Raw genomic sequence first — 12,039 nt, forward strand, 5'->3', positions numbered from 1 at the left:
ATTGGATGGGAGACACCCTGGTAATACCAGTTGCTTTAAGATTTTTGGAAATTTTTCACAAATTATATAATAATCTTGAAAAAAAAAAAAAAAAGTCAATGCCCGATCTCTGAATAATAGCAGGTTTTGCCTGGTTAGTACTTGGATGGAAGACGGCCGGGAAATACCAGTTGCTGTAATATTTTTGGCAATTTTTACTAATTACATAATAATCTTGCAACAACAAAAAAAAAAAGAGTAAATGCCCAATCTTTGAATCTTAGGAGGTATGGACCTGTTTAGTGCTTGGATGGGAGACCGCCTCAGAATACCAGTTGCTGTAATATTTTTGGAAATTTGTACTAATTATATAATTATCTTGAAACAAAAAGAGTCAATGCCCAATCTTTGAATCTTAGCAGCTATGGACCTGTTTAGTGTTTGGATGGGAGACCGCCTCGGAAAACCAGGTGCTCTAATATTATTGGAAATTCATTACTAATTATATAATAATCTTTAAAAAAAAAAAAAAAAAAAAAAAAAAGTCAATGCCCGATCTCTTAATCTTAGCAGGTATTGGCCTGGTTAGTGCTTGGATGGGAGACCGCCTGGGAATACCAGGTGCTTTAAGCTTTAGGGTTTTCTTTCCTACTTATATAATGTACCGGCGATTAGATTGGCTGATCTTTAAATAGCTCTCTCTTTGCAGCAGTCTTCGCTTATGGCCATACCACCCTGGCTATGCCAGATCATGTCTGAGCTCGGAAGCTAAGCAGGTTTGGGCCTGGTTAGTAATTGGATGGGAGACCCCCTGGTAATACCAGTTGCTCTAAGATTTTTGTAAATTTTTCACAAATTATATAATAATCTTGAAAAAAAAAAGAGTCAATGCCCATTCTTTGAATCTTAGCAGTCATGGACCTGTTTAGTGTCTGGATGGGAGACCGCCTCGGAATACCAGGTGCTCTAATATTATTGGAAATTTATTACTAATTATATAATAATCTTAAAAAAAAAAAAAAAAAAAAAAGAGTCAATGCCCGATCTCTTAATCTTAGCAGGTATTGGCCTGGTTAGTGCTTGGATGGGAGACCGCCTGGGAATACCAGGTGCTTTAAGCTTTAGGGTTTTCTTTCCTACTTATATAATGTACCGGCGATTAGATTGACTGATCTTTAAATAGCTCTCTCTTTGCAGCAGTCTTCGCTTATGGCCATACCACCCTGGCTATGCCAGATCATGTCTGAGCTCGGAAGCTAAGCAGGTTTGGGCCTGGTTAGTAATTGGATGGGAGACCCCCTGGTAATACCAGTTGCTTTAAGATTTTTGTAAATTTTTCACAAATTATATAATAATCTTGAAAAAAAAAAGAGTGAATGCCCAATCTTTGAATCTTAGCAGTCATTGACCTGTGTAGTGTTTGGATGGGAGACCCCCTGGTAATACCAGGTGCTCTAATATTATTGGAAATTTATTACTAATTATATAATAATCTTAAAAAAAAGAGCCAATGCCCGATCTCTTAATCTTAGCAGGTATTGGCCTGGTTAGTGCTTGGATGGGAGACCGCCTCGGAATACCAGGTGCTGTAAGCTTTTGGATTTTCATTCCTACTTATATAATGTATTGGCGATTTGATTGGCTGATCTTTAAATAGTCTTCTCTTTGCAGTATCCTTCGCTTGCGACCGTAACAACCTGGCTATGCCTGATCTCGTCTGCTCTCGGAAGCTAAGCAGGTTTGGTCCTGTATAATGTACCGGCGATTAGATTGGCTGATCTTTAAATAGCTCTCTCTTTGCAGCAGTCTTCGCTTATGGCCATTCCACCCTGGCTATGCCAGATCATGTCTGAGCTCGGAAACTAAGCAGGTTTCGGCCTGGTTAGTAATTGGATGGCAGACCCCCTGGTAATACCAGTTGCTTTAAGATTTTTGGAAATTTTTCACAAATTATATAATAATCTTGCAAGAAAAAAAGAAAGGAGTCAATGCCCCATATCTGAATCTTAGCAGGTATGGGCCTGGTTAGTAATTGGATGGGAGACACCCTGGTAATACCAGTTGCTTTAAGATTTTTGGAAATTTTTCACAAATTATATAATAATCTTGAAAAAAAAAAAAAAAGTCAATGCCCGATCTCTGAATAATAGCAGGTTTTGCCTGGTTAGTACTTGGATGGAAGACGGCCGGGAAATACCAGTTGCTGTAATATTTTTGGCAATTTTTACTAATTACATAATAATCTTGCAACAAAAAAAAAAAAAAAAAAGAGTAAATGCCCAATCTTTGAATCTTAGGAGGTATGGACCTGTTTAGTGCATGGATGGGAGACCGCCTCGGAATACCAGTTGCTGTAATATTTTTGGAAATTTGTACTAATTATATAATTATCTTGAAACAAAAAGAGTCAATGCCCAATCTTTGAATCTTAGCAGCTATGGACCTGTTTAGTGTTTGGATGGGAGACCGCCTCGGAAAACCAGGTGCTCTAATATTATTGGAAATTTATTACTAATTATATAATAATCTTTAAAAAAAAAAAAAAAGAGTCAATGCCCGATCTCTTAATCTTAGCAGGTATTGGCCTGGTTAGTGCTTGGATGGGAGACCGCCTGGGAATACCAGGTGCTTTAAGCTTTAGGGTTTTCTTTCCTACTTATATTAGATTGGCTGATCTTTAAATAGCTCTCTCTTTGCAGCAGTCTTCGCTTATGGCCATACCACCCTGTCTATGCCAGATCATGTCTGAGCTCGGAAGCTAAGCAGGTTTGGGCCTGGTTAGTAATTGGATGGGAGACCCCCTGGTAATACCAGTTGCTTTAAGATTTTTGTAAATTTTTCACAAATTATATAATAATCTTGAAAAAAAAAAGAGTCAATGCCCATTCTTTGAATCTTAGCAGTCATGGACCTGTTTAGTGTCTGGATGGGAGACCGCCTCGGAATACCAGGTGCTCTAATATTATTGGAAATTTATTACTAATTATATAATAATCTTAAAAAAAAAAAAAAAAAAAAGAGTCAATGCCCGATCTCTTAATCTTAGCAGGTATTGGCCTGGTTAGTGCTTGGATGGGAGACCGCCTGGGAATACCAGGTGCTTTAAGCTTTAGGGTTTTCTTTCCTACTTATATAATGTACCGGCGATTAGATTGACTGATCTTTAAATAGCTCTCTCTTTGCAGCAGTCTTCGCTTATGGCCATACCACCCTGGCTATGCCAGATCATGTCTGAGCTCGGAAGCTAAGCAGGTTTGGGCCTGGTTAGTAATTGGATGGGAGACCCCCTGGTAATACCAGTTGCTTTAAGATTTTTGTAAATTTTTCACAAATTATATAATAATCTTGAAAAAAAAAGAGTGAATGCCCATTCTTTGAATCTTAGCAGTCATTGACCTGTGTAGTGTTTGGATGGGAGACCCCCTGGTAATACCAGGTGCTCTAATATTATTGGAAATTTATTACTAATTATATAATAATCTTAAAAAAAAAGAGCCAATGCCCGATCTCTTAATCTTAGCAGGTATTGGCCTGGTTAGTGCTTGGATGGGAGACCGCCTCGGAATACCAGGTGCTGTAAGCTTTTGGATTTTCATTCCTACTTATATAATGTATGGGCGATTTGATTGGCTGATCTTTAAATAGTCTTCTCTTTGCAGTATCCTTCGCTTGCGACCGTAACAACCTGGCTATGCCTGATCTCGTCTGCTCTCGGAAGCTAAGCAGGTTTGGTCCTGTATAATGTACCGGCGATTAGATTGGCTGATCTTTAAATAGCTCTCTCTTTGCAGCAGTCTTCGCTTATGGCCATTCCACCCTGGCTATGCCAGATCATGTCTGAGCTCGGAAACTAAGCAGGTTTCGGCCTGGTTAGTAATTGGATGGCAGACCCCCTGGTAATACCAGTTGCTTTAAGATTTTGGGAAATTTTTCACAAATTATATAATAATCTTGCAAGAAAAAAAGAAAGGAGTCAATGCCCCATATCTGAATCTTAGCATGTATGGGCCTGGTTAGTAATTGGATGGGAGACACCCTGGTAATACCAGTTGCTTTAAGATTTTTGGAAATTTTTCACAAATTATATAATAATCTTGAAAAAAAAAAAAAAAAGTCAATGCCCGATCTCTGAATAATAGCAGGTTTTGCCTGGTTAGTACTTGGATGGAAGACAGCCGGGAAATACCAGTTGCTGTAATATTTTTGGCAATTTTTACTAATTACATAATAATCTTGCAACAAAAAAAAAAAAAAAAGAGTAAATGCCCAATCTTTGAATCTTAGGAGGTATGGACCTGTTTAGTGCTTGGATGGGAGACCGCCTCGGAATACCAGTTGCTGTAATATTTTTGGAAATTTGTACTAATTATATAATTATCTTGAAACAAAAAGAGTCAATGCCCAATCTTTGAATCTTAGCAGCTATGGACCTGTTTAGTGTTTGGATGGGAGACCGCCTCGGAAAACCAGGTGCTCTAATATTATTGGAAATTTATTACTAATTATATAATAATCTAAAAAAAAAAAAAAAAAAAAAAAAAGAGTCAATGCCCGATCTCTTAATCTTAGCAGGTATTGGCCTTGTTAGTGCTTGGATGGGAGACCGCCTGGGAATACCAGGTGCTTTAAGCTTTAGGGTTTTCTTTCCTACTTATATTAGATTGGCTGATCTTTAAATAGCTCTCTCTTTGCAGCAGTCTTCGCTTATGGCCATACCACCCTGTCTATGCCAGATCATGTCTGAGCTCGGAAGCTAAGCAGGTTTGGGCCTGGTTAGTAATTGGATGGGAGACCCCCTGGTAATACCAGTTGCTTTAAGATTTTTGTAAATTTTTCACAAATTATATAATAATCTTGAAAAAAAAAAGAGTCAATGCCCATTCTTTGAATCTTAGCAGTCATGGACCTGTTTAGTGTCTGGATGGGAGACCGCCTCGGAATACCAGGTGCTCTAATATTATTGGAAATTTATTACTAATTATATAATAATCTTAAAAAAAAAAAAAAAAAAAAAGAGTCAATGCCCGATCTCTTAATCTTAGCAGGTATTGGCCTGGTTAGTGCTTGGATGGGAGACCGCCTGGGAATACCAGGTGCTTTAAGCTTTAGGGTTTTCTTTCCTACTTATATTAGATTGGCTGATCTTTAAATAGCTCTCTCTTTGCAGCAGTCTTCGCTTATGGCCATACCACCCTGTCTATGCCAGATCATGTCTGAGCTCGGAAGCTAAGCAGGTTTGGGCCTGGTTAGTAATTGGATGGGAGACCCCCTGGTAATACCAGTTGCTTTAAGATTTTTGTAAATTTTTCACAAATTATATAATAATCTTGACAAAAAAAAGAGTCAATGCCCATTCTTTGAATCTTAGCAGTCATGGACCTGTTTAGTGTCTGGATGGGAGACCGCCTCGGAATACCAGGTGCTCTAATATTATTGGAAATTTATTACTAATTATATAATAATCTTAAAAAAAAAAAAAAAAAAAAAAGAGTCAATGCCCGATCTCTTAATCTTAGCAGGTATTGGCCTGGTTAGTGCTTGGATGGGAGACCGCCTGGGAATACCAGGTGCTTTAAGCTTTAGGGTTTTCTTTCCTACTTATATTAGATTGGCTGATCTTTAAATAGCTCTCTCTTTGCAGCAGTCTTCGCTTATGGCCATACCACCCTGTCTATGCCAGATCATGTCTGAGCTCGGAAGCTAAGCAGGTTTGGGCCTGGTTAGTAATTGGATGGGAGACCCCCTGGTAATACCAGTTGCTTTAAGATTTTTGTAAATTTTTCACAAATTATATAATAATCTTGAAAAAAAAAAGAGTCAATGCCCATTCTTTGAATCTTAGCAGTCATGGACCTGTTTAGTGTCTGGATGGGAGACCGCCTCGGAATACCAGGTGCTTTAACCCTCTGGAGTCGAAGGGTATTTTTGGGGCCTGGAGAAGTTTTGTCATGCCCTGATATTTGTGCTTTTTTCAGTTTCTTATAAATATCTAAATGGGTAAAGTCTAATATCACTGTAATCAGCACAAACTGGGCTATAATAATATGTGAAATGCATGCATGTACATGATTGTATTTTTGAGAAAAAAAATGTTATGCATGGTTAGTGAAAAACTAAAAATGTTAAGTCACTTGAATAAGGCAATAAAACACATACATAAAATTGGTTGCCGGAAAAGTTGAGAACTGGAGCTTGTAGCCTAGAATTTTTCTTTCTAAATTATGTGAAAATCATCTTGTTTACTCATTCACAGAAAACAATATATTGATTTAAATTTTCTAAAACACTTTTTGTTGGTAAAAGTCATATGCGAGTAGGCGTCAACTACCATGAATATCATTGTGATTTACACCTGAGAAGACAAAGGCCTGCATAATGAGCTGCATAATGAGCCTCTCATTCAACTGTGCCACTCTGAGGGAGGACTTACAAGAAAGAATGTGAGAACAAAATAAATGTATATAATTTTATGTTTGTAGTTTATTAAGAATATATTTAATTATCCCACAACATAATTTAATATCCACTTGGGGGAGCAGTTAAACAGTTTATTAGGGACAATCAAAGCTTACTTTCAAACACATTTTTTGGCATCCTTACTCCAGTCATACAATCCTTCAGAAATCCTTTTAACAATCTTATTTTCTACCAAATAAACCCCATTTATTATTATCATTATTATTATTATTAATGTTGAAAAGAGCTGAGAATATTTTTCAGGTTTTTTTAGGGGGAATAAATCGAAAGAACTGCATTGTTTTTACATTTGTTAGAGTTATCTCTATTTGTCACATTTATATTATTTACATCAAGCTTTTGAATGGTATAGTATTGTATATTGTTATTTAAACTTAATAATGTTTCACTTGATTATACATTTAGTCAGGAATTATAGTTTGGAAAAAGTCTGACTAGTAAAATGTTTACACTTTATGTGAAAACAGATAAATAAAAAGAGACTTACTCATGTTTATGATCCCTGTTGAATAAAGTGCTTCATTCTTTTTTCTGAGGAAATCCATTTCTCAAATCCTCAACCACATCACATCTTTTTGGGGTGAATTATGTCTTATTCCTCTCATCGCGAAGCAAACAGTAAAATAAAATAAAAACTCGAAGAACAGTCTGGCTGCTTTTTCTTCTGTGTGGGCGTATTCAAGCCGCGCGCTTCAGTTTGAATCTGAATAGCGTGTTCAGCGCGGGGGCGTGGTCACATTACATATAATGAGCGGAGATATGAAAAATAGACATCGCGTTGTTTACATATGGATTACTTTATCTCAGAATATTTGTTTTCGGCAGCACTTGTTTAGTTTAAAAGTAGACATTTTAGACTTTCTATAGATATCTCTCTCATGTCTCTTCGTTGAGTATTCACGGAGTTACAGTTCATTTTAATGACGTGTTTGTACATGACGATCAGCGGAGACAAAGACTGCAGACAGCGCACTTTGTTTGTTATCTTTAATTTATAAGTGCACAAAGGTTCTTTGTTATTATGTCTGTATCCAAAAAAAACTAGACCCTTTACAGATTCGATTGATGTATTGCTCTTATCTGTACGATTAAAACTGAGAGTGTAATTTAAGTTCTTTTCGGGGTTATCAGGGGAAAATGACTCAAAACGCATATATGCGTTAATCGACTCGAAAGGGTTAAGCTTTAGGGTTTTCTTTCCTACTTATATAATGTACCGGCGATTAGATTGACTGATCTTTAAATAGCTCTCTCTTTGCAGCAGTCTTCGCTTATGGCCATACCACCCTGGCTATGCCAGATCATGTCTGAGCTCGGAAGCTAAGCAGGTTTGGGCCTGGTTAGTAATTGGATGGGAGACCCCCTGGTAATACCAGTTGCTCTAAGATTTTTGTAAATTTTTCACAAATTATATAATAATCTTGAAAAAAAAAAGAGTCAATGCCCATTCTTTGAATCTTAGCAGTCATGGACCTGTTTAGTGTCTGGATGGGAGACCGCCTGGTAATACCAGGTGCTCTAATATTATTGGAAATTTATTACTAATTATATAATAATCTTAAAAAAAAAGAGCCAATGCCCGATCTCTTAATCTTAGCAGGTATTGGCCTGGTTAGTGCTTGGATGGGAGACCGCCTCGGAATACCAGGTGCTGTAAGCTTTTGGATTTTCATTCCTACTTATATAATGTATGGGCGATTTGATTGGCTGATCTTTAAATAGTCTTCTCTTTGCAGTATCCTTCGCTTGCGACCGTAACAACCTGGCTATGCCTGATCTCGTCTGCTCTCGGAAGCTAAGCAGGTTTGGTCCTGTATAATGTACCGGCGATTAGATTGGCTGATCTTTAAATAGCTCTCTCTTTGCAGCAGTCTTCGCTTATGGCCATTCCACCCTGGCTATGCCAGATCATGTCTGAGCTCGGAAACTAAGCAGGTTTCGGCCTGGTAATACCAGTTGCTTTAAGATTTTTGGAAATTTTTCACAAATTATATAATAATCTTGCAAGAAAAAAAGAAAGGAGTCAATGCCCCATATCTGAATCTTAGCAGGTATGGGCCTGGTTAGTAATTGGATGGGAGACAACCTGGTAATACCAGTTGCTTTAAGATTTTTGGAAATTTTTCACAAATTATATAATAATCTTGAAAAAAAAAAAAAGTCAATGCCCGATCTCTGAATAATAGCAGGTTTTGCCTGGTTAGTACTTGGATGGAAGACGGCCGGGAAATACCAGTTGCTGTAATATTTTTGGCAATTTTTACTAATTACATAATAATCTTGCAACAAAAAAAAAAAAAAAGAGTAAATGCCCAATCTTTGAATCTAAGGAGGTATGGACCTGTTTAGTGCTTGGATGGGAGACCGCCTCAGAATACCAGTTGCTGTAATATTTTTGGAAATTTGTACTAATTATATAATTATCTTGAAACAAAAAGAGTCAATGCCCAATCTTTGAATCTTAGCAGCTATGGACCTGTTTAGTGTTTGGATGGGAGACCGCCTCGGAAAACCAGGTGCTCTAATATTATTGGAAATTCATTACTAATTATATAATAATCTTTAAAAAAAAAAAAAAAAAAAAAAAAAAAAGTCAATGCCCGATCTCTTAATCTTAGCAGGTATTGGCCTGGTTAGTGCTTGGATGGGAGACCGCCTGGGAATACCAGGTGCTTTAAGCTTTAGGGTTTTCTTTCCTACTTATATAATGTACCGGCGATTAGATTGGCTGATCTTTAAATAGCTCTCTCTTTGCAGCAGTCTTCGCTTATGGCCATACCACCCTGGCTATGCCAGATCATGTCTGAGCTCGGAAGCTAAGCAGGTTTGGGCCTGGTTAGTAATTGGATGGGAGACCCCCTGGTAATACCAGTTGCTCTAAGATTTTTGTAAATTTTTCACAAATTATATAATAATCTTGAAAAAAAAAAGAGTCAATGCCCATTCTTTGAATCTTAGCAGTCATGGACCTGTTTAGTGTCTGGATGGGAGACCGCCTCGGAATACCAGGTGCTCTAATATTATTGGAAATTTATTACTAATTATATAATAATCTTAAAAAAAAAAAAAAAAAAAAAAAGAGTCAATGCCCGATCTCTTAATCTTAGCAGGTATTGGCCTGGTTAGTGCTTGGATGGGAGACCGCCTGGGAATACCAGGTGCTTTAAGCTTTAGGGTTTTCTTTCCTACTTATATAATGTACCGGCGATTAGATTGACTGATCTTTAAATAGCTCTCTCTTTGCAGCAGTCTTCGCTTATGGCCATACCACCCTGGCTATGCCAGATCATGTCTGAGCTCGGAAGCTAAGCAGGTTTGGGCCTGGTTAGTAATTGGATGGGAGACCCCCTGGTAATACCAGTTGCTTTAAGATTTTTGTAAATTTTTCACAAATTATATAATAATCTTGAAAAAAAAAAGAGTGAATGCCCAATCTTTGAATCTTAGCAGTCATTGACCTGTGTAGTGTTTGGATGGGAGACCCCCTGGTAATACCAGGTGCTCTAATATTATTGGAAATTTATTACTAATTATATAATAATCTTAAAAAAAAGAGCCAATGCCCGATCTCTTAATCTTAGCAGGTATTGGCCTGGTTAGTGCTTGGATGGGAGACCGCCTCGGAATACCAGGTGCTGTAAGCTTTTGGATTTTCATTCCTACTTATATAATGTATGGGCGATTTGATTGGCTGATCTTTAAATAGTCTTCTCTTTGCAGTATCCTTCGCTTGCGACCGTAACAACCTGGCTATGCCTGATCTCGTCTGCTCTCGGAAGCTAAGCAGGTTTGGTCCTGTATAATGTACCGGCGATTAGATTGGCTGATCTTTAAATAGCTCTCTCTTTGCAGCAGTCTTCGCTTATGGCCATTCCACCCTGGCTATGCCAGATCATGTCTGAGCTCGGAAACTAAGCAGGTTTCGGCCTGGTTAGTAATTGGATGGCAGACCCCCTGGTAATACCAGTTGCTTTAAGATTTTTGGAAATTTTTCACAAATTATATAATAATCTTGCAAGAAAAAAAGAAAGGAGTCAATGCCCCATATCTGAATCTTAGCAGGTATGGGCCTGGTTAGTAATTGGATGGGAGACACCCTGGTAATACCAGTTGCTTTAAGATTTTTGGAAATTTTTCACAAATTATATAATAATCTTGAAAAAAAAAAAAAAAAGTCAATGCCCGATCTCTGAATAATAGCAGGTTTTGCCTGGTTAGTACTTGGATGGAAGACGGCCGGGAAATACCAGTTGCTGTAATATTTTTGGCAATTTTTACTAATTACATAATAATCTTGCAACAAAAAAAAAAAAAGAGTAAATGCCCAATCTTTGAATCTTAGGAGGTATGGACCTGTTTAGTGCTTGGATGGGAGACCTCCTCAGAATACCAGTTGCTGTAATATTTTTGGAAATTTGTACTAATTATATAATTATCTTGAAACAAAAAGAGTCAATGCCCAATCTTTGAATCTTAGCAGCTATGGACCTGTTTAGTGTTTGGATGGGAGACCGCCTCGGAAAACCAGGTGCTCTAATATTATTGGAAATTCATTACTAATTATATAATAATCTTTAAAAAAAAAAAAAAAAAAAAAAAAGTCAATGCCCGATCTCTTAATCTTAGCAGGTATTGGCCTGGTTAGTGCTTGGATGGGAGACCGCCTGGGAATACCAGGTGCTTTAAGCTTTAGGGTTTTCTTTCCTACTTATATAATGTACCGGCGATTAGATTGGCTGATCTTTAAATAGCTCTCTCTTTGCAGCAGTCTTCGCTTATGGCCATACCACCCTGGCTATGCCAGATCATGTCTGAGCTCGGAAGCTAAGCAGGTTTGGGCCTGGTTAGTAATTGGATGGGAGACCCCCTGGTAATACCAGTTGCTCTAAGATTTTTGTAAATTTTTCACAAATTATATAATAATCTTGAAAAAAAAAAGAGTCAATGCCCATTCTTTGAATCTTAGCAGTCATGGACCTGTTTAGTGTCTGGATGGGAGACCGCCTCGGAATACCAGGTGCTCTAATATTATTGGAAATTTATTACTAATTATATAATAATCTTAAAAAAAAAAAAAAAAAAAAAAAGAGTCAATGCCCGATCTCTTAATCTTAGCAGGTATTGGCCTGGTTAGTGCTTGGATGGGAGACCGCCTGGGAATACCAGGTGCTTTAAGCTTTAGGGTTTTCTTTCCTACTTATATAATGTACCGGCGATTAGATTGACTGATCTTTAAATAGCTCTCTCTTTGCAGCAGTCTTCGCTTATGGCCATTCCACCCTGGCTATGCCAGATCATGTCTGAGCTCGGAAACTAAGCAGGTTTCGGCCTGGTTAGTAATTGGATGGCAGACCCCCTGGTAATACCAGTTTCTTTAAGATTTTTGGAAATTTTTCACAAATTATATAATAATCTTGCAAGAAAAAAAGAAAGGAGTCAATGCCCCATATCTGAATCTTAGTAGGTATGGGCCTGGTTAGTAATTGGATGGGAGACAACCTGGTAATACCAGTTGCTTTAAGATTTTTGGAAATTTTTCACAAATTATATAATAATCTTGAAAAAAAAAAAAAGTCAATGCCC

The 12,039-nt window shown here is 37.5% G+C and overlaps 11 pseudogenes; all 11 read left to right on the forward strand.

Moving 5' to 3' along the window:
* The first annotated feature begins 696 nt into the window (after positions 1 to 696).
* On the forward strand, positions 697 to 815 carry LOC127958981 (uncharacterized; annotated as a pseudogene).
* Positions 816 to 1,184: 369 nt separating this feature from the next.
* LOC127966396 (uncharacterized) lies at positions 1,185 to 1,303 on the forward strand (annotated as a pseudogene).
* A 1,383-nt stretch (positions 1,304 to 2,686) lies between these two features.
* On the forward strand, positions 2,687 to 2,805 carry LOC127960846 (uncharacterized; annotated as a pseudogene).
* A 367-nt stretch (positions 2,806 to 3,172) lies between these two features.
* On the forward strand, positions 3,173 to 3,291 carry LOC127966406 (uncharacterized; annotated as a pseudogene).
* A 1,390-nt stretch (positions 3,292 to 4,681) lies between these two features.
* On the forward strand, positions 4,682 to 4,800 carry LOC127960857 (uncharacterized; annotated as a pseudogene).
* Positions 4,801 to 5,154: 354 nt separating this feature from the next.
* LOC127960868 (uncharacterized) lies at positions 5,155 to 5,273 on the forward strand (annotated as a pseudogene).
* A 355-nt stretch (positions 5,274 to 5,628) lies between these two features.
* Positions 5,629 to 5,747, forward strand: LOC127960879 (uncharacterized; annotated as a pseudogene).
* Positions 5,748 to 7,725: 1,978 nt separating this feature from the next.
* LOC127958993 (uncharacterized) lies at positions 7,726 to 7,844 on the forward strand (annotated as a pseudogene).
* A 1,377-nt stretch (positions 7,845 to 9,221) lies between these two features.
* On the forward strand, positions 9,222 to 9,340 carry LOC127958998 (uncharacterized; annotated as a pseudogene).
* Positions 9,341 to 9,710: 370 nt separating this feature from the next.
* LOC127966412 (uncharacterized) lies at positions 9,711 to 9,829 on the forward strand (annotated as a pseudogene).
* A 1,400-nt stretch (positions 9,830 to 11,229) lies between these two features.
* LOC127959004 (uncharacterized) lies at positions 11,230 to 11,348 on the forward strand (annotated as a pseudogene).
* The last annotated feature ends 691 nt before the right edge of the window (positions 11,349 to 12,039 follow it).

The sequence above is a fragment of the Carassius gibelio genome, chromosome A3, assembly GCF_023724105.1.
Source record: "Carassius gibelio isolate Cgi1373 ecotype wild population from Czech Republic chromosome A3, carGib1.2-hapl.c, whole genome shotgun sequence".
Classification (NCBI taxonomy): domain Eukaryota; kingdom Metazoa; phylum Chordata; class Actinopteri; order Cypriniformes; family Cyprinidae; genus Carassius; species Carassius gibelio.